Here is a 22,257-nt window from a genome sequence, read left to right as displayed (position 1 = left end):
GGCAGGCCGAAACCTACGGGCTGGGCGAGGCGGGGTCTGCTAGAACGGCTATAGCTCTTGGACGGAACGAGACAATTTCACCCAAGCCGGTACACCCGTGCACGGGCTCAGTCTGGGGTCAGGCGAGAAAGGACGCGGTGAATGGCCACCTAGTGGCGCTTTAAAATGAAAAAGCAACAACATGAGAGCGGCTATAGGCGAACGTATGTCGCGTGCTTTTTCACAGCACGCGCACGAGACAGTCGTACCATACGACAGAAAACCTCCATCCGAACAACTTTGCCTTTGGGACCACTGCTGTCAATCAACTCGTCCGTTGAATATCAAAGTTTGTGGGAAAAACCACATTCGGCAAACCGGTCGCAGGTTTCGACAACCTCGATGAAAACAGACGCAGTTCAGTTCTCTGAACTCTCCGGGTCACTGGCTGACACAGCAGAAAGAGACAGAAACATAACAAAACTGGTGCAACTTCACCCTTTGGGGCAGTGGGCGGCGCCACAAGCGTCAAGAACCGCACGCTTTTTCCCTCCACGCTATCTGCTTTTAACCAGTGTGTACAGGGGAGAGCGCGAACGCAGTCCCCCACTACCATAAATTATGCAGTCGAGATTCCCACATTTGGGGAATTCGCAGGGGTCAGCACAACCGGAGTGCAATGGCCGAGCCTCGCCCTGGGTGAACCACCTTCCTGATCATGGTGTCTCCCCTGCCAGGTAAGTATGAGTTGCCTGGCCTCCAGGCAGAGGCGCCCTATCCCCCTTCGCCATCCTCAAACACGGTGACCTTCCCCTCCCCCAAGAAAAGGAAGGACGGGGCACCTTCCATTGCTTGACTGCTGCGTGCGTGCGTGCCTGACCTTGATTTGAATCAGGTGTCCCTAATCCATCCAACACAAACCCCTGATTCGACTCATCAGCTCGTTGGTAAAGACTCTCAAATAAGAGGGACATCAAAAAACGTGCTGTGACGGTGATGAGTCAGCCGGCCGGCAACCGACGCTTTTGTTCTTCTTTTTTCCCTATGCTCATATGACCGCAGCTTGCTGCTTTCTCTGTGGCACGGTCATCGTCAACGGTCACCTCATCGTCATTCTGTATGCGCTTCCTGCGTATTTCTGTATTCTCTGACAAAATTCCAGTGGTGTTGTTGGTTCTTCTATTAGTCACAACAATTCGCAGTCCCCAAAAAGGGGAAGCACACCGTTCCTGGAGGCACTGCAATACCAGGTCGATGCGTGGAGTGGACGGAGCAAGCCCCGGTTCCGGCTCCATGTGCCAAAAATCAATTTAATATGCAGTCCCCGGATAGGGGACGTATCAGATATTAAACTGATAAGAACAGATACTACACTTGATCTTAGCCAAAAGGCCGAGAAGCGATGACACAATGACGCAGCGGCAGGGGAGCCGGCAAAGGCGACGCCCATCTGGGAAGCGGTGAGGGGGGGGAGGGTTGGCAAAGGCCGTACGTCGTAGAGACCTGAAACTTTGAGGGATGGTACTAGCCACTCGCTCTACAACATCACCAAGGCTGGCCCCCCGATGGGCCCGGCGGTGGCGCTACAGCCACCGAAAGTACGAAATGGCTCGTAGCTCCCAAACCGCACGCCGCAGAACCAAGTGTCTTATATCATCGGAATCCTTGGCTCGAGCCGAGCGAGACGCATGCCTCGGATTCGAAGGTTGCGCTGGCGAAATTTTCGGGTATTTGGGATTTTGTGAAAAACCTACTTTTGCACACTAGTCCTAGGTCTTTTGCCCGATCTGGCCCAAACCAGTGCAGAAAGATTCTCTGGAGTCTGACTGTCCGTCCAGATCGGAAAAAAAGTGGGAATTTCGATTCAGCTTGGCGGCGGCAGGCCGAAACCTACGGGCTGGGCGAGGCGGGGTCTGCTAGAACGGCTATAGCTCTTGGACGGAACGAGACAATTTCACCCAAGCCGGTACACCCGTGCACGGGCTCAGTCTGGGGTCAGGCGAGAAAGGACGCGGTGAATGGCCACCTAGTGGCGCTTTAAAATGAAAAAGCAACAACATGAGAGCGGCTATAGGCGAACGTATGTCGCGTGCTTTTTCACAGCACGCGCACGAGACAGTCGTACCATACGACAGAAAACCTCCATCCGAACAACTTTGCCTTTGGGACCACTGCTGTCAATCAACTCGTCCGTTGAATATCAAAGTTTGTGGGAAAAACCACATTCGGCAAACCGGTCGCAGGTTTCGACAACCTCGATGAAAACAGACGCAGTTCAGTTCTCTGAACTCTCCGGGTCACTGGCTGACACAGCAGAAAGAGACAGAAACATAACAAAACTGGTGCAACTTCACCCTTTGGGGCAGTGGGCGGCGCCACAAGCGTCAAGAACCGCACGCTTTTTCCCTCCACGCTATCTGCTTTTAACCAGTGTGTACAGGGGAGAGCGCGAACGCAGTCCCCCACTACCATAAATTATGCAGTCGAGATTCCCACATTTGGGGAATTCGCAGGGGTCAGCACAACCGGAGTGCAATGGCCGAGCCTCGCCCTGGGTGAACCACCTTCCTGATCATGGTGTCTCCCCTGCCAGGTAAGTATGAGTTGCCTGGCCTCCAGGCAGAGGCGCCCTATCCCCCTTCGCCATCCTCAAACACGGTGACCTTCCCCTCCCCCAAGAAAAGGAAGGACGGGGCACCTTCCATTGCTTGACTGCTGCGTGCGTGCGTGCCTGACCTTGATTTGAATCAGGTGTCCCTAATCCATCCAACACAAACCCCTGATTCGACTCATCAGCTCGTTGGTAAAGACTCTCAAATAAGAGGGACATCAAAAAACGTGCTGTGACGGTGATGAGTCAGCCGGCCGGCAACCGACGCTTTTGTTCTTCTTTTTTCCCTATGCTCATATGACCGCAGCTTGCTGCTTTCTCTGTGGCACGGTCATCGTCAACGGTCACCTCATCGTCATTCTGTATGCGCTTCCTGCGTATTTCTGTATTCTCTGACAAAATTCCAGTGGTGTTGTTGGTTCTTCTATTAGTCACAACAATTCGCAGTCCCCAAAAAGGGGAAGCACACCGTTCCTGGAGGCACTGCAATACCAGGTCGATGCGTGGAGTGGACGGAGCAAGCCCCGGTTCCGGCTCCATGTGCCAAAAATCAATTTAATATGCAGTCCCCGGATAGGGGACGTATCAGATATTAAACTGATAAGAACAGATACTACACTTGATCTTAGCCAAAAGGCCGAGAAGCGATGACACAATGACGCAGCGGCAGGGGAGCCGGCAAAGGCGACGCCCATCTGGGAAGCGGTGAGGGGGGGGAGGGTTGGCAAAGGCCGTACGTCGTAGAGACCTGAAACTTTGAGGGATGGTACTAGCCACTCGCTCTACAACATCACCAAGGCTGGCCCCCCGATGGGCCCGGCGGTGGCGCTACAGCCACCGAAAGTACGAAATGGCTCGTAGCTCCCAAACCGCACGCCGCAGAACCAAGTGTCTTATATCATCGGAATCCTTGGCTCGAGCCGAGCGAGACGCATGCCTCGGATTCGAAGGTTGCGCTGGCGAAATTTTCGGGTATTTGGGATTTTGTGAAAAACCTACTTTTGCACACTAGTCCTAGGTCTTTTGCCCGATCTGGCCCAAACCAGTGCAGAAAGATTCTCTGGAGTCTGACTGTCCGTCCAGATCGGAAAAAAAGTGGGAATTTCGATTCAGCTTGGCGGCGGCAGGCCGAAACCTACGGGCTGGGCGAGGCGGGGTCTGCTAGAACGGCTATAGCTCTTGGACGGAACGAGACAATTTCACCCAAGCCGGTACACCCGTGCACGGGCTCAGTCTGGGGTCAGGCGAGAAAGGACGCGGTGAATGGCCACCTAGTGGCGCTTTAAAATGAAAAAGCAACAACATGAGAGCGGCTATAGGCGAACGTATGTCGCGTGCTTTTTCACAGCACGCGCACGAGACAGTCGTACCATACGACAGAAAACCTCCATCCGAACAACTTTGCCTTTGGGACCACTGCTGTCAATCAACTCGTCCGTTGAATATCAAAGTTTGTGGGAAAAACCACATTCGGCAAACCGGTCGCAGGTTTCGACAACCTCGATGAAAACAGACGCAGTTCAGTTCTCTGAACTCTCCGGGTCACTGGCTGACACAGCAGAAAGAGACAGAAACATAACAAAACTGGTGCAACTTCACCCTTTGGGGCAGTGGGCGGCGCCACAAGCGTCAAGAACCGCACGCTTTTTCCCTCCACGCTATCTGCTTTTAACCAGTGTGTACAGGGGAGAGCGCGAACGCAGTCCCCCACTACCATATATTATGCAGTCGAGATTCCCACATATGGGGAATTCGCAGGGGTCAGCACAACCGGAGTGCAATGGCCGAGCCTCGCCCTGGGTGAACCACCTTCCTGATCATGGTGTCTCCCCTGCCAGGTAAGTATGAGTTGCCTGGCCTCCAGGCAGAGGCGCCCTATCCCCCTTCGCCATCCTCAAACACGGTGACCTTCCCCTCCCCCAAGAAAAGGAAGGACGGGGCACCTTCCATTGCTTGACTGCTGCGTGCGTGCGTGCCTGACCTTGATTTGAATCAGGTGTCCCTAATCCATCCAACACAAACCCCTGATTCGACTCATCAGCTCGTTGGTAAAGACTCTCAAATAAGAGGGACATCAAAAAACGTGCTGTGACGGTGATGAGTCAGCCGGCCGGCAACCGACGCTTTTGTTCTTCTTTTTTCCCTATGCTCATATGACCGCAGCTTGCTGCTTTCTCTGTGGCACGGTCATCGTCAACGGTCACCTCATCGTCATTCTGTATGCGCTTCCTGCGTATTTCTGTATTCTCTGACAAAATTCCAGTGGTGTTGTTGGTTCTTCTATTAGTCACAACAATTCGCAGTCCCCAAAAAGGGGAAGCACACCGTTCCTGGAGGCACTGCAATACCAGGTCGATGCGTGGAGTGGACGGAGCAAGCCCCGGTTCCGGCTCCATGTGCCAAAAATCAATTTAATATGCAGTCCCCGGATAGGGGACGTATCAGATATTAAACTGATAAGAACAGATACTACACTTGATCTTAGCCAAAAGGCCGAGAAGCGATGACACAATGACGCAGCGGCAGGGCAGCCGGCAAAGGCGACGCCCATCTGGGAAGCGGGGAGGGGGGGGAGGGTTGGCAAAGGCCGTACGTCGTAGAGACCTGAAACTTTGAGGGATGGTACTAGCCACTCGCTCTACAACATCACCAAGGCTGGCCCCCCGATGGGCCCGGCGGTGGCGCTACAGCCACCGAAAGTACGAAATGGCTCGTAGCTCCCAAACCGCACGCCGCAGAACCAAGTGTCTTATATCATCGGAATCCTTGGCTCGAGCCGAGCGAGACGCATGCCTCGGATTCGAAGGTTGCGCTGGCGAAATTTTCGGGTATTTGGGATTTTGTGAAAAACCTACTTTTGCACACTAGTCCTAGGTCTTTTGCCCGATCTGGCCCAAACCAGTGCAGAAAGATTCTCTGGAGTCTGACTGTCCGTCCAGATCGGAAAAAAAGTGGGAATTTCGATTCAGCTTGGCGGCGGCAGGCCGAAACCTACGGGCTGGGCGAGGCGGGGTCTGCTAGAACGGCTATAGCTCTTGGACGGAACGAGACAATTTCACCCAAGCCGGTACACCCGTGCACGGGCTCAGTCTGGGGTCAGGCGAGAAAGGACGCGGTGAATGGCCACCTAGTGGCGCTTTAAAATGAAAAAGCAACAACATGAGAGCGGCTATAGGCGAACGTATGTCGCGTGCTTTTTCACAGCACGCGCACGAGACAGTCGTACCATACGACAGAAAACCTCCATCCGAACAACTTTGCCTTTGGGACCACTGCTGTCAATCAACTCGTCCGTTGAATATCAAAGTTTGTGGGAAAAACCACATTCGGCAAACCGGTCGCAGGTTTCGACAACCTCGATGAAAACAGACGCAGTTCAGTTCTCTGAACTCTCCGGGTCACTGGCTGACACAGCAGAAAGAGACAGAAACATAACAAAACTGGTGCAACTTCACCCTTTGGGGCAGTGGGCGGCGCCACAAGCGTCAAGAACCGCACGCTTTTTCCCTCCACGCTATCTGCTTTTAACCAGTGTGTACAGGGGAGAGCGCGAACGCAGTCCCCCACTACCATAAATTATGCAGTCGAGATTCCCACATTTGGGGAATTCGCAGGGGTCAGCACAACCGGAGTGCAATGGCCGAGCCTCGCCCTGGGTGAACCACCTTCCTGATCATGGTGTCTCCCCTGCCAGGTAAGTATGAGTTGCCTGGCCTCCAGGCAGAGGCGCCCTATCCCCCTTCGCCATCCTCAAACACGGTGACCTTCCCCTCCCCCAAGAAAAGGAAGGACGGGGCACCTTCCATTGCTTGACTGCTGCGTGCGTGCGTGCCTGACCTTGATTTGAATCAGGTGTCCCTAATCCATCCAACACAAACCCCTGATTCGACTCATCAGCTCGTTGGTAAAGACTCTCAAATAAGAGGGACATCAAAAAACGTGCTGTGACGGTGATGAGTCAGCCGGCCGGCAACCGACGCTTTTGTTCTTCTTTTTTCCCTATGCTCATATGACCGCAGCTTGCTGCTTTCTCTGTGGCACGGTCATCGTCAACGGTCACCTCATCGTCATTCTGTATGCGCTTCCTGCGTATTTCTGTATTCTCTGACAAAATTCCAGTGGTGTTGTTGGTTCTTCTATTAGTCACAACAATTCGCAGTCCCCAAAAAGGGGAAGCACACCGTTCCTGGAGGCACTGCAATACCAGGTCGATGCGTGGAGTGGACGGAGCAAGCCCCGGTTCCGGCTCCATGTGCCAAAAATCAATTTAATATGCAGTCCCCGGATAGGGGACGTATCAGATATTAAACTGATAAGAACAGATACTACACTTGATCTTAGCCAAAAGGCCGAGAAGCGATGACACAATGACGCAGCGGCAGGGGAGCCGGCAAAGGCGACGCCCATCTGGGAAGCGGTGAGGGGGGGGAGGGTTGGCAAAGGCCGTACGTCGTAGAGACCTGAAACTTTGAGGGATGGTACTAGCCACTCGCTCTACAACATCACCAAGGCTGGCCCCCCGATGGGCCCGGCGGTGGCGCTACAGCCACCGAAAGTACGAAATGGCTCGTAGCTCCCAAACCGCACGCCGCAGAACCAAGTGTCTTATATCATCGGAATCCTTGGCTCGAGCCGAGCGAGACGCATGCCTCGGATTCGAAGGTTGCGCTGGCGAAATTTTCGGGTATTTGGGATTTTGTGAAAAACCTACTTTTGCACACTAGTCCTAGGTCTTTTGCCCGATCTGGCCCAAACCAGTGCAGAAAGATTCTCTGGAGTCTGACTGTCCGTCCAGATCGGAAAAAAAGTGGGAATTTCGATTCAGCTTGGCGGCGGCAGGCCGAAACCTACGGGCTGGGCGAGGCGGGGTCTGCTAGAACGGCTATAGCTCTTGGACGGAACGAGACAATTTCACCCAAGCCGGTACACCCGTGCACGGGCTCAGTCTGGGGTCAGGCGAGAAAGGACGCGGTGAATGGCCACCTAGTGGCGCTTTAAAATGAAAAAGCAACAACATGAGAGCGGCTATAGGCGAACGTATGTCGCGTGCTTTTTCACAGCACGCGCACGAGACAGTCGTACCATACGACAGAAAACCTCCATCCGAACAACTTTGCCTTTGGGACCACTGCTGTCAATCAACTCGTCCGTTGAATATCAAAGTTTGTGGGAAAAACCACATTCGGCAAACCGGTCGCAGGTTTCGACAACCTCGATGAAAACAGACGCAGTTCAGTTCTCTGAACTCTCCGGGTCACTGGCTGACACAGCAGAAAGAGACAGAAACATAACAAAACTGGTGCAACTTCACCCTTTGGGGCAGTGGGCGGCGCCACAAGCGTCAAGAACCGCACGCTTTTTCCCTCCACGCTATCTGCTTTTAACCAGTGTGTACAGGGGAGAGCGCGAACGCAGTCCCCCACTACCATAAATTATGCAGTCGAGATTCCCACATTTGGGGAATTCGCAGGGGTCAGCACAACCGGAGTGCAATGGCCGAGCCTCGCCCTGGGTGAACCACCTTCCTGATCATGGTGTCTCCCCTGCCAGGTAAGTATGAGTTGCCTGGCCTCCAGGCAGAGGCGCCCTATCCCCCTTCGCCATCCTCAAACACGGTGACCTTCCCCTCCCCCAAGAAAAGGAAGGACGGGGCACCTTCCATTGCTTGACTGCTGCGTGCGTGCGTGCCTGACCTTGATTTGAATCAGGTGTCCCTAATCCATCCAACACAAACCCCTGATTCGACTCATCAGCTCGTTGGTAAAGACTCTCAAATAAGAGGGACATCAAAAAACGTGCTGTGACGGTGATGAGTCAGCCGGCCGGCAACCGACGCTTTTGTTCTTCTTTTTTCCCTATGCTCATATGACCGCAGCTTGCTGCTTTCTCTGTGGCACGGTCATCGTCAACGGTCACCTCATCGTCATTCTGTATGCGCTTCCTGCGTATTTCTGTATTCTCTGACAAAATTCCAGTGGTGTTGTTGGTTCTTCTATTAGTCACAACAATTCGCAGTCCCCAAAAAGGGGAAGCACACCGTTCCTGGAGGCACTGCAATACCAGGTCGATGCGTGGAGTGGACGGAGCAAGCCCCGGTTCCGGCTCCATGTGCCAAAAATCAATTTAATATGCAGTCCCCGGATAGGGGACGTATCAGATATTAAACTGATAAGAACAGATACTACACTTGATCTTAGCCAAAAGGCCGAGAAGCGATGACACAATGACGCAGCGGCAGGGGAGCCGGCAAAGGCGACGCCCATCTGGGAAGCGGTGAGGGGGGGGAGGGTTGGCAAAGGCCGTACGTCGTAGAGACCTGAAACTTTGAGGGATGGTACTAGCCACTCGCTCTACAACATCACCAAGGCTGGCCCCCCGATGGGCCCGGCGGTGGCGCTACAGCCACCGAAAGTACGAAATGGCTCGTAGCTCCCAAACCGCACGCCGCAGAACCAAGTGTCTTATATCATCGGAATCCTTGGCTCGAGCCGAGCGAGACGCATGCCTCGGATTCGAAGGTTGCGCTGGCGAAATTTTCGGGTATTTGGGATTTTGTGAAAAACCTACTTTTGCACACTAGTCCTAGGTCTTTTGCCCGATCTGGCCCAAACCAGTGCAGAAAGATTCTCTGGAGTCTGACTGTCCGTCCAGATCGGAAAAAAAGTGGGAATTTCGATTCAGCTTGGCGGCGGCAGGCCGAAACCTACGGGCTGGGCGAGGCGGGGTCTGCTAGAACGGCTATAGCTCTTGGACGGAACGAGACAATTTCACCCAAGCCGGTACACCCGTGCACGGGCTCAGTCTGGGGTCAGGCGAGAAAGGACGCGGTGAATGGCCACCTAGTGGCGCTTTAAAATGAAAAAGCAACAACATGAGAGCGGCTATAGGCGAACGTATGTCGCGTGCTTTTTCACAGCACGCGCACGAGACAGTCGTACCATACGACAGAAAACCTCCATCCGAACAACTTTGCCTTTGGGACCACTGCTGTCAATCAACTCGTCCGTTGAATATCAAAGTTTGTGGGAAAAACCACATTCGGCAAACCGGTCGCAGGTTTCGACAACCTCGATGAAAACAGACGCAGTTCAGTTCTCTGAACTCTCCGGGTCACTGGCTGACACAGCAGAAAGAGACAGAAACATAACAAAACTGGTGCAACTTCACCCTTTGGGGCAGTGGGCGGCGCCACAAGCGTCAAGAACCGCACGCTTTTTCCCTCCACGCTATCTGCTTTTAACCAGTGTGTACAGGGGAGAGCGCGAACGCAGTCCCCCACTACCATAAATTATGCAGTCGAGATTCCCACATTTGGGGAATTCGCAGGGGTCAGCACAACCGGAGTGCAATGGCCGAGCCTCGCCCTGGGTGAACCACCTTCCTGATCATGGTGTCTCCCCTGCCAGGTAAGTATGAGTTGCCTGGCCTCCAGGCAGAGGCGCCCTATCCCCCTTCGCCATCCTCAAACACGGTGACCTTCCCCTCCCCCAAGAAAAGGAAGGACGGGGCACCTTCCATTGCTTGACTGCTGCGTGCGTGCGTGCCTGACCTTGATTTGAATCAGGTGTCCCTAATCCATCCAACACAAACCCCCGATTCGACTCATCAGCTCGTTGGTAAAGACTCTCAAATAAGAGGGACATCAAAAAACGTGCTGTGACGGTGATGAGTCAGCCGGCCGGCAACCGACGCTTTTGTTCTTCTTTTTTCCCTATGCTCATATGACCGCAGCTTGCTGCTTTCTCTGTGGCACCGTCATCGTCAACGGTCACCTCATCATCATTCTGTATGCGCTTCCTGCGTATTTCTGTATTCTCTGACAAAATTCCAGTGGTGTTGTTGGTTCTTCTATTAGTCACAACAATTCGCAGTCCCCAAAAAGGGGAAGCACACCGTTCCTGGAGGCACTGCAATACCAGGTCGATGCGTGGAGTGGACGGAGCAAGCCCCGGTTCCGGCTCCATGTGCCAAAAATCAATTTAATATGCAGTCCCCGGATAGGGGACGTATCAGATATTAAACTGATAAGAACAGATACTACACTTGATCTTAGCCAAAAGGCCGAGAAGCGATGACACAATGACGCAGCGGCAGGGGAGCCGGCAAAGGCGACGCCCATCTGGGAAGCGGTGAGGGGGGGGAGGGTTGGCAAAGGCCGTACGTCGTAGAGACCTGAAACTTTGAGGGATGGTACTAGCCACTCGCTCTACAACATCACCAAGGCTGGCCCCCCGATGGGCCCGGCGGTGGCGCTACAGCCACCGAAAGTACGAAATGGCTCGTAGCTCCCAAACCGCACGCCGCAGAACCAAGTGTCTTATATCATCGGAATCCTTGGCTCGAGCCGAGCGAGACGCATGCCTCGGATTCGAAGGTTGCGCTGGCGAAATTTTCGGGTATTTGGGATTTTGTGAAAAACCTACTTTTGCACACTAGTCCTAGGTCTTTTGCCCGATCTGGCCCAAACCAGTGCAGAAAGATTCTCTGGAGTCTGACTGTCCGTCCAGATCGGAAAAAAAGTGGGAATTTCGATTCAGCTTGGCGGCGGCAGGCCGAAACCTACGGGCTGGGCGGGGTCTGCTAGAACGGCTATAGCTCTTGGACGGAACGAGACAATTTCACCCAAGCCGGTACACCCGTGCACGGGCTCAGTCTGGGGTCAGGCGAGAAAGGACGCGGTGAATGGCCACCTAGTGGCGCTTTAAAATGAAAAAGCAACAACATGAGAGCGGCTATAGGCGAACGTATGTCGCGTGCTTTTTCACAGCACGCGCACGAGACAGTCGTACCATACGACAGAAAACCTCCATCCGAACAACTTTGCCTTTGGGACCACTGCTGTCAATCAACTCGTCCGTTGAATATCAAAGTTTGTGGGAAAAACCACATTCGGCAAACCGGTCGCAGGTTTCGACAACCTCGATGAAAACAGACGCAGTTCAGTTCTCTGAACTCTCCGGGTCACTGGCTGACACAGCAGAAAGAGACAGAAACATAACAAAACTGGTGCAACTTCACCCTTTGGGGCAGTGGGCGGCGCCACAAGCGTCAAGAACCGCACGCTTTTTCCCTCCACGCTATCTGCTTTTAACCAGTGTGTACAGGGGAGAGCGCGAACGCAGTCCCCCACTACCATAAATTATGCAGTCGAGATTCCCACATTTGGGGAATTCGCAGGGGTCAGCACAACCGGAGTGCAATGGCCGAGCCTCGCCCTGGGTGAACCACCTTCCTGATCATGGTGTCTCCCCTGCCAGGTAAGTATGAGTTGCCTGGCCTCCAGGCAGAGGCGCCCTATCCCCCTTCGCCATCCTCAAACACGGTGACCTTCCCCTCCCCCAAGAAAAGGAAGGACGGGGCACCTTCCATTGCTTGACTGCTGCGTGCGTGCGTGCCTGACCTTGATTTGAATCAGGTGTCCCTAATCCATCCAACACAAACCCCTGATTCGACTCATCAGCTCGTTGGTAAAGACTCTCAAATAAGAGGGACATCAAAAAACGTGCTGTGACGGTGATGAGTCAGCCGGCCGGCAACCGACGCTTTTGTTCTTCTTTTTTCCCTATGCTCATATGACCGCAGCTTGCTGCTTTCTCTGTGGCACGGTCATCGTCAACGGTCACCTCATCGTCATTCTGTATGCGCTTCCTGCGTATTTCTGTATTCTCTGACAAAATTCCAGTGGTGTTGTTGGTTCTTCTATTAGTCACAACAATTCGCAGTCCCCAAAAAGGGGAAGCACACCGTTCCTGGAGGCACTGCAATACCAGGTCGATGCGTGGAGTGGACGGAGCAAGCCCCGGTTCCGGCTCCATGTGCCAAAAATCAATTTAATATGCAGTCCCCGGATAGGGGACGTATCAGATATTAAACTGATAAGAACAGATACTACACTTGATCTTAGCCAAAAGGCCGAGAAGCGATGACACAATGACGCAGCGGCAGGGGAGCCGGCAAAGGCGACGCCCATCTGGGAAGCGGTGAGGGGGGGGAGGGTTGGCAAAGGCCGTACGTCGTAGAGACCTGAAACTTTGAGGGATGGTACTAGCCACTCGCTCTACAACATCACCAAGGCTGGCCCCCCGATGGGCCCGGCGGTGGCGCTACAGCCACCGAAAGTACGAAATGGCTCGTAGCTCCCAAACCGCACGCCGCAGAACCAAGTGTCTTATATCATCGGAATCCTTGGCTCGAGCCGAGCGAGACGCATGCCTCGGATTCGAAGGTTGCGCTGGCGAAATTTTCGGGTATTTGGGATTTTGTGAAAAACCTACTTTTGCACACTAGTCCTAGGTCTTTTGCCCGATCTGGCCCAAACCAGTGCAGAAAGATTCTCTGGAGTCTGACTGTCCGTCCAGATCGGAAAAAAAGTGGGAATTTCGATTCAGCTTGGCGGCGGCAGGCCGAAACCTACGGGCTGGGCGAGGCGGGGTCTGCTAGAACGGCTATAGCTCTTGGACGGAACGAGACAATTTCACCCAAGCCGGTACACCCGTGCACGGGCTCAGTCTGGGGTCAGGCGAGAAAGGACGCGGTGAATGGCCACCTAGTGGCGCTTTAAAATGAAAAAGCAACAACATGAGAGCGGCTATAGGCGAACGTATGTCGCGTGCTTTTTCACAGCACGCGCACGAGACAGTCGTACCATACGACAGAAAACCTCCATCCGAACAACTTTGCCTTTGGGACCACTGCTGTCAATCAACTCGTCCGTTGAATATCAAAGTTTGTGGGAAAAACCACATTCGGCAAACCGGTCGCAGGTTTCGACAACCTCGATGAAAACAGACGCAGTTCAGTTCTCTGAACTCTCCGGGTCACTGGCTGACACAGCAGAAAGAGACAGAAACATAACAAAACTGGTGCAACTTCACCCTTTGGGGCAGTGGGCGGCGCCACAAGCGTCAAGAACCGCACGCTTTTTCCCTCCACGCTATCTGCTTTTAACCAGTGTGTACAGGGGAGAGCGCGAACGCAGTCCCCCACTACCATAAATTATGCAGTCGAGATTCCCACATTTGGGGAATTCGCAGGGGTCAGCACAACCGGAGTGCAATGGCCGAGCCTCGCCCTGGGTGAACCACCTTCCTGATCATGGTGTCTCCCCTGCCAGGTAAGTATGAGTTGCCTGGCCTCCAGGCAGAGGCGCCCTATCCCCCTTCGCCATCCTCAAACACGGTGACCTTCCCCTCCCCCAAGAAAAGGAAGGACGGGGCACCTTCCATTGCTTGACTGCTGCGTGCGTGCGTGCCTGACCTTGATTTGAATCAGGTGTCCCTAATCCATCCAACACAAACCCCCGATTCGACTCATCAGCTCGTTGGTAAAGACTCTCAAATAAGAGGGACATCAAAAAACGTGCTGTGACGGTGATGAGTCAGCCGGCCGGCAACCGACGCTTTTGTTCTTCTTTTTTCCCTATGCTCATATGACCGCAGCTTGCTGCTTTCTCTGTGGCACGGTCATCGTCAACGGTCACCTCATCGTCATTCTGTATGCGCTTCCTGCGTATTTCTGTATTCTCTGACAAAATTCCAGTGGTGTTGTTGGTTCTTCTATTAGTCACAACAATTCGCAGTCCCCAAAAAGGGGAAGCACACCGTTCCTGGAGGCACTGCAATACCAGGTCGATGCGTGGAGTGGACGGAGCAAGCCCCGGTTCCGGCTCCATGTGCCAAAAATCAATTTAATATGCAGTCCCCGGATAGGGGACGTATCAGATATTAAACTGATAAGAACAGATACTACACTTGATCTTAGCCAAAAGGCCGAGAAGCGATGACACAATGACGCAGCGGCAGGGGAGCCGGCAAAGGCGACGCCCATCTGGGAAGCGGTGAGGGGGGGGAGGGTTGGCAAAGGCCGTACGTCGTAGAGACCTGAAACTTTGAGGGATGGTACTAGCCACTCGCTCTACAACATCACCAAGGCTGGCCCCCCGATGGGCCCGGCGGTGGCGCTACAGCCACCGAAAGTACGAAATGGCTCGTAGCTCCCAAACCGCACGCCGCAGAACCAAGTGTCTTATATCATCGGAATCCTTGGCTCGAGCCGAGCGAGACGCATGCCTCGGATTCGAAGGTTGCGCTGGCGAAATTTTCGGGTATTTGGGATTTTGTGAAAAACCTACTTTTGCACACTAGTCCTAGGTCTTTTGCCCGATCTGGCCCAAACCAGTGCAGAAAGATTCTCTGGAGTCTGACTGTCCGTCCAGATCGGAAAAAAAGTGGGAATTTCGATTCAGCTTGGCGGCGGCAGGCCGAAACCTACGGGCTGGGCGAGGCGGGGTCTGCTAGAACGGCTATAGCTCTTGGACGGAACGAGACAATTTCACCCAAGCCGGTACACCCGTGCACGGGCTCAGTCTGGGGTCAGGCGAGAAAGGACGCGGTGAATGGCCACCTAGTGGCGCTTTAAAATGAAAAAGCAACAACATGAGAGCGGCTATAGGCGAACGTATGTCGCGTGCTTTTTCACAGCACGCGCACGAGACAGTCGTACCATACGACAGAAAACCTCCATCCGAACAACTTTGCCTTTGGGACCACTGCTGTCAATCAACTCGTCCGTTGAATATCAAAGTTTGTGGGAAAAACCACATTCGGCAAACCGGTCGCAGGTTTCGACAACCTCGATGAAAACAGACGCAGTTCAGTTCTCTGAACTCTCCGGGTCACTGGCTGACACAGCAGAAAGAGACAGAAACATAACAAAACTGGTGCAACTTCACCCTTTGGGGCAGTGGGCGGCGCCACAAGCGTCAAGAACCGCACGCTTTTTCCCTCCACGCTATCTGCTTTTAACCAGTGTGTACAGGGGAGAGCGCGAACGCAGTCCCCCACTACCATAAATTATGCAGTCGAGATTCCCACATTTGGGGAATTCGCAGGGGTCAGCACAACCGGAGTGCAATGGCCGAGCCTCGCCCTGGGTGAACCACCTTCCTGATCATGGTGTCTCCCCTGCCAGGTAAGTATGAGTTGCCTGGCCTCCAGGCAGAGGCGCCCTATCCCCCTTCGCCATCCTCAAACACGGTGACCTTCCCCTCCCCCAAGAAAAGGAAGGACGGGGCACCTTCCATTGCTTGACTGCTGCGTGCGTGCGTGCCTGACCTTGATTTGAATCAGGTGTCCCTAATCCATCCAACACAAACCCCCGATTCGACTCATCAGCTCGTTGGTAAAGACTCTCAAATAAGAGGGACATCAAAAAACGTGCTGTGACGGTGATGAGTCAGCCGGCCGGCAACCGACGCTTTTGTTCTTCTTTTTTCCCTATGCTCATATGACCGCAGCTTGCTGCTTTCTCTGTGGCACCGTCATCGTCAACGGTCACCTCATCATCATTCTGTATGCGCTTCCTGCGTATTTCTGTATTCTCTGACAAAATTCCAGTGGTGTTGTTGGTTCTTCTATTAGTCACAACAATTCGCAGTCCCCAAAAAGGGGAAGCACACCGTTCCTGGAGGCACTGCAATACCAGGTCGATGCGTGGAGTGGACGGAGCAAGCCCCGGTTCCGGCTCCATGTGCCAAAAATCAATTTAATATGCAGTCCCCGGATAGGGGACGTATCAGATATTAAACTGATAAGAACAGATACTACACTTGATCTTAGCCAAAAGGCCGAGAAGCGATGACACAATGACGCAGCGGCAGGGGAGCCGGCAAAGGCGACGCCCATCTGGGAAGCGGTGAGGGGGGGGAGGGTTGGCAAAGGCCGTACGTCGTAGAGACCTGAAACTTTGAGGGATGGTACTAGCCACTCGCTCTACAACATCACCAAGGCTGGCCCCCCGATGGGCCCGGCGGTGGCGCTACAGCCACCGAAAGTACGAAATGGCTCGTAGCTCCCAAACCGCACGCCGCAGAACCAAGTGTCTTATATCATCGGAATCCTTGGCTCGAGCCGAGCGAGACGCATGCCTCGGATTCGAAGGTTGCGCTGGCGAAATTTTCGGGTATTTGGGATTTTGTGAAAAACCTACTTTTGCACACTAGTCCTAGGTCTTTTGCCCGATCTGGCCCAAACCAGTGCAGAAAGATTCTCTGGAGTCTGACTGTCCGTCCAGATCGGAAAAAAAGTGGGAATTTCGATTCAGCTTGGCGGCGGCAGGCCGAAACCTACGGGCTGGGCGAGGCGGGGTCTGCTAGAACGGCTATAGCTCTTGGACGGAACGAGACAATTTCACCCAAGCCGGTACACCCGTGCACGGGCTCAGTCTGGGGTCAGGCGAGAAAGGACGCGGTGAATGGCCACCTAGTGGCGCTTTAAAATGAAAAAGCAACAACATGAGAGCGGCTATAGGCGAACGTATGTCGCGTGCTTTTTCACAGCACGCGCACGAGACAGTCGTACCATACGACAGAAAACCTCCATCCGAACAACTTTGCCTTTGGGACCACTGCTGTCAATCAACTCGTCCGTTGAATATCAAAGTTTGTGGGAAAAACCACATTCGGCAAACCGGTCGCAGGTTTCGACAACCTCGATGAAAACAGACGCAGTTCAGTTCTCTGAACTCTCCGGGTCACTGGCTGACACAGCAGAAAGAGACAGAAACATAACAAAACTGGTGCAACTTCACCCTTTGGGGCAGTGGGCGGCGCCACAAGCGTCAAGAACCGCACGCTTTTTCCCTCCACGCTATCTGCTTTTAACCAGTGTGTACAGGGGAGAGCGCGAACGCAGTCCCCCACTACCATAAATTATGCAGTCGAGATTCCCACATTTGGGGAATTCGCAGGGGTCAGCACAACCGGAGTGCAATGGCCGAGCCTCGCCCTGGGTGAACCACCTTCCTGATCATGGTGTCTCCCCTGCCAGGTAAGTATGAGTTGCCTGGCCTCCAGGCAGAGGCGCCCTATCCCCCTTCGCCATCCTCAAACACGGTGACCTTCCCCTCCCCCAAGAAAAGGAAGGACGGGGCACCTTCCATTGCTTGACTGCTGCGTGCGTGCGTGCCTGACCTTGATTTGAATCAGGTGTCCCTAATCCATCCAACACAAACCCCCGATTCGACTCATCAGCTCGTTGGTAAAGACTCTCAAATAAGAGGGACATCAAAAAACGTGCTGTGACGGTGATGAGTCAGCCGGCCGGCAACCGACGCTTTTGTTCTTCTTTTTTCCCTATGCTCATATGACCGCAGCTTGCTGCTTTCTCTGTGGCACGGTCATCGTCAACGGTCACCTCATCGTCATTCTGTATGCGCTTCCTGCGTATTTCTGTATTCTCTGACAAAATTCCAGTGGTGTTGTTGGTTCTTCTATTAGTCACAACAATTCGCAGTCCCCAAAAAGGGGAAGCACACCGTTCCTGGAGGCACTGCAATACCAGGTCGATGCGTGGAGTGGACGGAGCAAGCCCCGGTTCCGGCTCCATGTGCCAAAAATCAATTTAATATGCAGTCCCCGGATAGGGGACGTATCAGATATTAAACTGATAAGAACAGATACTACACTTGATCTTAGCCAAAAGGCCGAGAAGCGATGACACAATGACGCAGCGGCAGGGGAGCCGGCAAAGGCGACGCCCATCTGGGAAGCGGTGAGGGGGGGGAGGGTTGGCAAAGGCCGTACGTCGTAGAGACCTGAAACTTTGAGGGATGGTACTAGCCACTCGCTCTACAACATCACCAAGGCTGGCCCCCCGATGGGCCCGGCGGTGGCGCTACAGCCACCGAAAGTACGAAATGGCTCGTAGCTCCCAAACCGCACGCCGCAGAACCAAGTGTCTTATATCATCGGAATCCTTGGCTCGAGCCGAGCGAGACGCATGCCTCGGATTCGAAGGTTGCGCTGGCGAAATTTTCGGGTATTTGGGATTTTGTGAAAAACCTACTTTTGCACACTAGTCCTAGGTCTTTTGCCCGATCTGGCCCAAACCAGTGCAGAAAGATTCTCTGGAGTCTGACTGTCCGTCCAGATCGGAAAAAAAGTGGGAATTTCGATTCAGCTTGGCGGCGGCAGGCCGAAACCTACGGGCTGGGCGAGGCGGGGTCTGCTAGAACGGCTATAGCTCTTGGACGGAACGAGACAATTTCACCCAAGCCGGTACACCCGTGCACGGGCTCAGTCTGGGGTCAGGCGAGAAAGGACGCGGTGAATGGCCACCTAGTGGCGCTTTAAAATGAAAAAGCAACAACATGAGAGCGGCTATAGGCGAACGTATGTCGCGTGCTTTTTCACAGCACGCGCACGAGACAGTCGTACCATACGACAGAAAACCTCCATCCGAACAACTTTGCCTTTGGGACCACTGCTGTCAATCAACTCGTCCGTTGAATATCAAAGTTTGTGGGAAAAACCACATTCGGCAAACCGGTCGCAGGTTTCGACAACCTCGATGAAAACAGACGCAGTTCAGTTCTCTGAACTCTCCGGGTCACTGGCTGACACAGCAGAAAGAGACAGAAACATAACAAAACTGGTGCAACTTCACCCTTTGGGGCAGTGGGCGGCGCCACAAGCGTCAAGAACCGCACGCTTTTTCCCTCCACGCTATCTGCTTTTAACCAGTGTGTACAGGGGAGAGCGCGAACGCAGTCCCCCACTACCATAAATTATGCAGTCGAGATTCCCACATTTGGGGAATTCGCAGGGGTCAGCACAACCGGAGTGCAATGGCCGAGCCTCGCCCTGGGTGAACCACCTTCCTGATCATGGTGTCTCCCCTGCCAGGTAAGTATGAGTTGCCTGGCCTCCAGGCAGAGGCGCCCTATCCCCCTTCGCCATCCTCAAACACGGTGACCTTCCCCTCCCCCAAGAAAAGGAAGGACGGGGCACCTTCCATTGCTTGACTGCTGCGTGCGTGCGTGCCTGACCTTGATTTGAATCAGGTGTCCCTAATCCATCCAACACAAACCCCCGATTCGACTCATCAGCTCGTTGGTAAAGACTCTCAAATAAGAGGGACATCAAAAAACGTGCTGTGACGGTGATGAGTCAGCCGGCCGGCAACCGACGCTTTTGTTCTTCTTTTTTCCCTATGCTCATATGACCGCAGCTTGCTGCTTTCTCTGTGGCACGGTCATCGTCAACGGTCACCTCATCGTCATTCTGTATGCGCTTCCTGCGTATTTCTGTATTCTCTGACAAAATTCCAGTGGTGTTGTTGGTTCTTCTATTAGTCACAACAATTCGCAGTCCCCAAAAAGGGGAAGCACACCGTTCCTGGAGGCACTGCAATACCAGGTCGATGCGTGGAGTGGACGGAGCAAGCCCCGGTTCCGGCTCCATGTGCCAAAAATCAATTTAATATGCAGTCCCCGGATAGGGGACGTATCAGATATTAAACTGATAAGAACAGATACTACACTTGATCTTAGCCAAAAGGCCGAGAAGCGATGACACAATGACGCAGCGGCAGGGGAGCCGGCAAAGGCGACGCCCATCTGGGAAGCGGTGAGGGGGGGGAGGGTTGGCAAAGGCCGTACGTCGTAGAGACCTGAAACTTTGAGGGATGGTACTAGCCACTCGCTCTACAACATCACCAAGGCTGGCCCCCCGATGGGCCCGGCGGTGGCGCTACAGCCACCGAAAGTACGAAATGGCTCGTAGCTCCCAAACCGCACGCCGCAGAACCAAGTGTCTTATATCATCGGAATCCTTGGCTCGAGCCGAGCGAGACGCATGCCTCGGATTCGAAGGTTGCGCTGGCGAAATTTTCGGGTATTTGGGATTTTGTGAAAAACCTACTTTTGCACACTAGTCCTAGGTCTTTTGCCCGATCTGGCCCAAACCAGTGCAGAAAGATTCTCTGGAGTCTGACTGTCCGTCCAGATCGGAAAAAAAGTGGGAATTTCGATTCAGCTTGGCGGCGGCAGGCCGAAACCTACGGGCTGGGCGAGGCGGGGTCTGCTAGAACGGCTATAGCTCTTGGACGGAACGAGACAATTTCACCCAAGCCGGTACACCCGTGCACGGGCTCAGTCTGGGGTCAGGCGAGAAAGGACGCGGTGAATGGCCACCTAGTGGCGCTTTAAAATGAAAAAGCAACAACATGAGAGCGGCTATAGGCGAACGTATGTCGCGTGCTTTTTCACAGCACGCGCACGAGACAGTCGTACCATACGACAGAAAACCTCCATCCGAACAACTTTGCCTTTGGGACCACTGCTGTCAATCAACTCGTCCGTTGAATATCAAAGTTTGTGGGAAAAACCACATTCGGCAAACCGGTCGCAGGTTTCGACAACCTCGATGAAAACAGACGCAGTTCAGTTCTCTGAACTCTCCGGGTCACTGGCTGACACAGCAGAAAGAGACAGAAACATAACAAAACTGGTGCAACTTCACCCTTTGGGGCAGTGGGCGGCGCCACAAGCGTCAAGAACCGCACGCTTTTTCCCTCCACGCTATCTGCTTTTAACCAGTGTGTACAGGGGAGAGCGCGAACGCAGTCCCCCACTACCATAAATTATGCAGTCGAGATTCCCACATTTGGGGAATTCGCAGGGGTCAGCACAACCGGAGTGCAATGGCCGAGCCTCGCCCTGGGTGAACCACCTTCCTGATCATGGTGTCTCCCCTGCCAGGTAAGTATGAGTTGCCTGGCCTCCAGGCAGAGGCGCCCTATCCCCCTTCGCCATCCTCAAACACGGTGACCTTCCCCTCCCCCAAGAAAAGGAAGGACGGGGCACCTTCCATTGCTTGACTGCTGCGTGCGTGCGTGCCTGACCTTGATTTGAATCAGGTGTCCCTAATCCATCCAACACAAACCCCCGATTCGACTCATCAGCTCGTTGGTAAAGACTCTCAAATAAGAGGGACATCAAAAAACGTGCTGTGACGGTGATGAGTCAGCCGGCCGGCAACCGACGCTTTTGTTCTTCTTTTTTCCCTATGCTCATATGACCGCAGCTTGCTGCTTTCTCTGTGGCACGGTCATCGTCAACGGTCACCTCATCGTCATTCTGTATGCGCTTCCTGCGTATTTCTGTATTCTCTGACAAAATTCCAGTGGTGTTGTTGGTTCTTCTATTAGTCACAACAATTCGCAGTCCCCAAAAAGGGGAAGCACACCGTTCCTGGAGGCACTGCAATACCAGGTCGATGCGTGGAGTGGACGGAGCAAGCCCCGGTTCCGGCTCCATGTGCCAAAAATCAATTTAATATGCAGTCCCCGGATAGGGGACGTATCAGATATTAAACTGATAAGAACAGATACTACACTTGATCTTAGCCAAAAGGCCGAGAAGCGATGACACAATGACGCAGCGGCAGGGGAGCCGGCAAAGGCGACGCCCATCTGGGAAGCGGTGAGGGGGGGGAGGGTTGGCAAAGGCCGTACGTCGTAGAGACCTGAAACTTTGAGGGATGGTACTAGCCACTCGCTCTACAACATCACCAAGGCTGGCCCCCCGATGGGCCCGGCGGTGGCGCTACAGCCACCGAAAGTACGAAATGGCTCGTAGCTCCCAAACCGCACGCCGCAGAACCAAGTGTCTTATATCATCGGAATCCTTGGCTCGAGCCGAGCGAGACGCATGCCTCGGATTCGAAGGTTGCGCTGGCGAAATTTTCGGGTATTTGGGATTTTGTGAAAAACCTACTTTTGCACACTAGTCCTAGGTCTTTTGCCCGATCTGGCCCAAACCAGTGCAGAAAGATTCTCTGGAGTCTGACTGTCCGTCCAGATCGGAAAAAAAGTGGGAATTTCGATTCA

At 53.6% G+C, this 22,257-nt stretch overlaps 24 non-coding genes across 24 annotated transcripts; all 24 read right to left on the bottom strand.

The window, feature by feature from the left end:
* Nucleotides 1-560: 560 nt before the first annotated feature.
* LOC137067176 (U1 spliceosomal RNA) lies at nucleotides 561-724 on the bottom strand. The gene has a single exon (XR_010902991.1). It is a non-coding gene; the product is annotated as a U1 spliceosomal RNA (small nuclear RNA).
* Nucleotides 725-1,192: 468 nt separating this feature from the next.
* LOC137066695 (U2 spliceosomal RNA) lies at nucleotides 1,193-1,383 on the bottom strand. Its single transcript, XR_010902591.1, has one exon. It is a non-coding gene; the product is annotated as a U2 spliceosomal RNA (small nuclear RNA).
* A 1,033-nt stretch (nucleotides 1,384-2,416) lies between these two features.
* LOC137067174 (U1 spliceosomal RNA) lies at nucleotides 2,417-2,580 on the bottom strand. The gene has a single exon (XR_010902989.1). It is a non-coding gene; the product is annotated as a U1 spliceosomal RNA (small nuclear RNA).
* Nucleotides 2,581-3,048: 468 nt separating this feature from the next.
* On the bottom strand, nucleotides 3,049-3,239 carry LOC137066694 (U2 spliceosomal RNA). The gene has a single exon (XR_010902590.1). It is a non-coding gene; the product is annotated as a U2 spliceosomal RNA (small nuclear RNA).
* A 1,033-nt stretch (nucleotides 3,240-4,272) lies between these two features.
* Nucleotides 4,273-4,436, bottom strand: LOC137067363 (U1 spliceosomal RNA). Its single transcript, XR_010903161.1, has one exon. It is a non-coding gene; the product is annotated as a U1 spliceosomal RNA (small nuclear RNA).
* Nucleotides 4,437-4,904: 468 nt separating this feature from the next.
* On the bottom strand, nucleotides 4,905-5,095 carry LOC137066693 (U2 spliceosomal RNA). Its single transcript, XR_010902589.1, has one exon. It is a non-coding gene; the product is annotated as a U2 spliceosomal RNA (small nuclear RNA).
* Nucleotides 5,096-6,128: 1,033 nt separating this feature from the next.
* LOC137067173 (U1 spliceosomal RNA) lies at nucleotides 6,129-6,292 on the bottom strand. Its single transcript, XR_010902988.1, has one exon. It is a non-coding gene; the product is annotated as a U1 spliceosomal RNA (small nuclear RNA).
* Nucleotides 6,293-6,760: 468 nt separating this feature from the next.
* On the bottom strand, nucleotides 6,761-6,951 carry LOC137066691 (U2 spliceosomal RNA). The gene has a single exon (XR_010902588.1). It is a non-coding gene; the product is annotated as a U2 spliceosomal RNA (small nuclear RNA).
* Nucleotides 6,952-7,984: 1,033 nt separating this feature from the next.
* LOC137067172 (U1 spliceosomal RNA) lies at nucleotides 7,985-8,148 on the bottom strand. The gene has a single exon (XR_010902987.1). It is a non-coding gene; the product is annotated as a U1 spliceosomal RNA (small nuclear RNA).
* Nucleotides 8,149-8,616: 468 nt separating this feature from the next.
* On the bottom strand, nucleotides 8,617-8,807 carry LOC137066690 (U2 spliceosomal RNA). Its single transcript, XR_010902587.1, has one exon. It is a non-coding gene; the product is annotated as a U2 spliceosomal RNA (small nuclear RNA).
* A 1,033-nt stretch (nucleotides 8,808-9,840) lies between these two features.
* Nucleotides 9,841-10,004, bottom strand: LOC137067171 (U1 spliceosomal RNA). Its single transcript, XR_010902986.1, has one exon. It is a non-coding gene; the product is annotated as a U1 spliceosomal RNA (small nuclear RNA).
* Nucleotides 10,005-10,472: 468 nt separating this feature from the next.
* On the bottom strand, nucleotides 10,473-10,663 carry LOC137066688 (U2 spliceosomal RNA). Its single transcript, XR_010902585.1, has one exon. It is a non-coding gene; the product is annotated as a U2 spliceosomal RNA (small nuclear RNA).
* Nucleotides 10,664-11,691: 1,028 nt separating this feature from the next.
* On the bottom strand, nucleotides 11,692-11,855 carry LOC137067170 (U1 spliceosomal RNA). Its single transcript, XR_010902985.1, has one exon. It is a non-coding gene; the product is annotated as a U1 spliceosomal RNA (small nuclear RNA).
* Nucleotides 11,856-12,323: 468 nt separating this feature from the next.
* Nucleotides 12,324-12,514, bottom strand: LOC137066687 (U2 spliceosomal RNA). Its single transcript, XR_010902584.1, has one exon. It is a non-coding gene; the product is annotated as a U2 spliceosomal RNA (small nuclear RNA).
* Nucleotides 12,515-13,547: 1,033 nt separating this feature from the next.
* LOC137067169 (U1 spliceosomal RNA) lies at nucleotides 13,548-13,711 on the bottom strand. The gene has a single exon (XR_010902984.1). It is a non-coding gene; the product is annotated as a U1 spliceosomal RNA (small nuclear RNA).
* Nucleotides 13,712-14,179: 468 nt separating this feature from the next.
* Nucleotides 14,180-14,370, bottom strand: LOC137066686 (U2 spliceosomal RNA). Its single transcript, XR_010902583.1, has one exon. It is a non-coding gene; the product is annotated as a U2 spliceosomal RNA (small nuclear RNA).
* Nucleotides 14,371-15,403: 1,033 nt separating this feature from the next.
* LOC137067168 (U1 spliceosomal RNA) lies at nucleotides 15,404-15,567 on the bottom strand. Its single transcript, XR_010902983.1, has one exon. It is a non-coding gene; the product is annotated as a U1 spliceosomal RNA (small nuclear RNA).
* A 468-nt stretch (nucleotides 15,568-16,035) lies between these two features.
* Nucleotides 16,036-16,226, bottom strand: LOC137066685 (U2 spliceosomal RNA). Its single transcript, XR_010902582.1, has one exon. It is a non-coding gene; the product is annotated as a U2 spliceosomal RNA (small nuclear RNA).
* Nucleotides 16,227-17,259: 1,033 nt separating this feature from the next.
* Nucleotides 17,260-17,423, bottom strand: LOC137067167 (U1 spliceosomal RNA). The gene has a single exon (XR_010902982.1). It is a non-coding gene; the product is annotated as a U1 spliceosomal RNA (small nuclear RNA).
* A 468-nt stretch (nucleotides 17,424-17,891) lies between these two features.
* Nucleotides 17,892-18,082, bottom strand: LOC137066684 (U2 spliceosomal RNA). The gene has a single exon (XR_010902581.1). It is a non-coding gene; the product is annotated as a U2 spliceosomal RNA (small nuclear RNA).
* A 1,033-nt stretch (nucleotides 18,083-19,115) lies between these two features.
* LOC137067165 (U1 spliceosomal RNA) lies at nucleotides 19,116-19,279 on the bottom strand. Its single transcript, XR_010902981.1, has one exon. It is a non-coding gene; the product is annotated as a U1 spliceosomal RNA (small nuclear RNA).
* Nucleotides 19,280-19,747: 468 nt separating this feature from the next.
* Nucleotides 19,748-19,938, bottom strand: LOC137066683 (U2 spliceosomal RNA). Its single transcript, XR_010902580.1, has one exon. It is a non-coding gene; the product is annotated as a U2 spliceosomal RNA (small nuclear RNA).
* Nucleotides 19,939-20,971: 1,033 nt separating this feature from the next.
* Nucleotides 20,972-21,135, bottom strand: LOC137067164 (U1 spliceosomal RNA). The gene has a single exon (XR_010902980.1). It is a non-coding gene; the product is annotated as a U1 spliceosomal RNA (small nuclear RNA).
* A 468-nt stretch (nucleotides 21,136-21,603) lies between these two features.
* Nucleotides 21,604-21,794, bottom strand: LOC137066682 (U2 spliceosomal RNA). The gene has a single exon (XR_010902579.1). It is a non-coding gene; the product is annotated as a U2 spliceosomal RNA (small nuclear RNA).
* Nucleotides 21,795-22,257: the final 463 nt, after the last annotated feature.

The sequence above is a fragment of the Pseudorasbora parva genome, unplaced genomic scaffold (genome assembly GCF_024679245.1).
Source record: "Pseudorasbora parva isolate DD20220531a unplaced genomic scaffold, ASM2467924v1 scaffold_33, whole genome shotgun sequence".
Classification (NCBI taxonomy): Eukaryota; Metazoa; Chordata; class Actinopteri; order Cypriniformes; family Gobionidae; genus Pseudorasbora; species Pseudorasbora parva.
The sequence above is the reverse complement of the archived record's forward strand: the minus strand, read 5'-3'. Positions and strand labels throughout refer to the sequence as shown.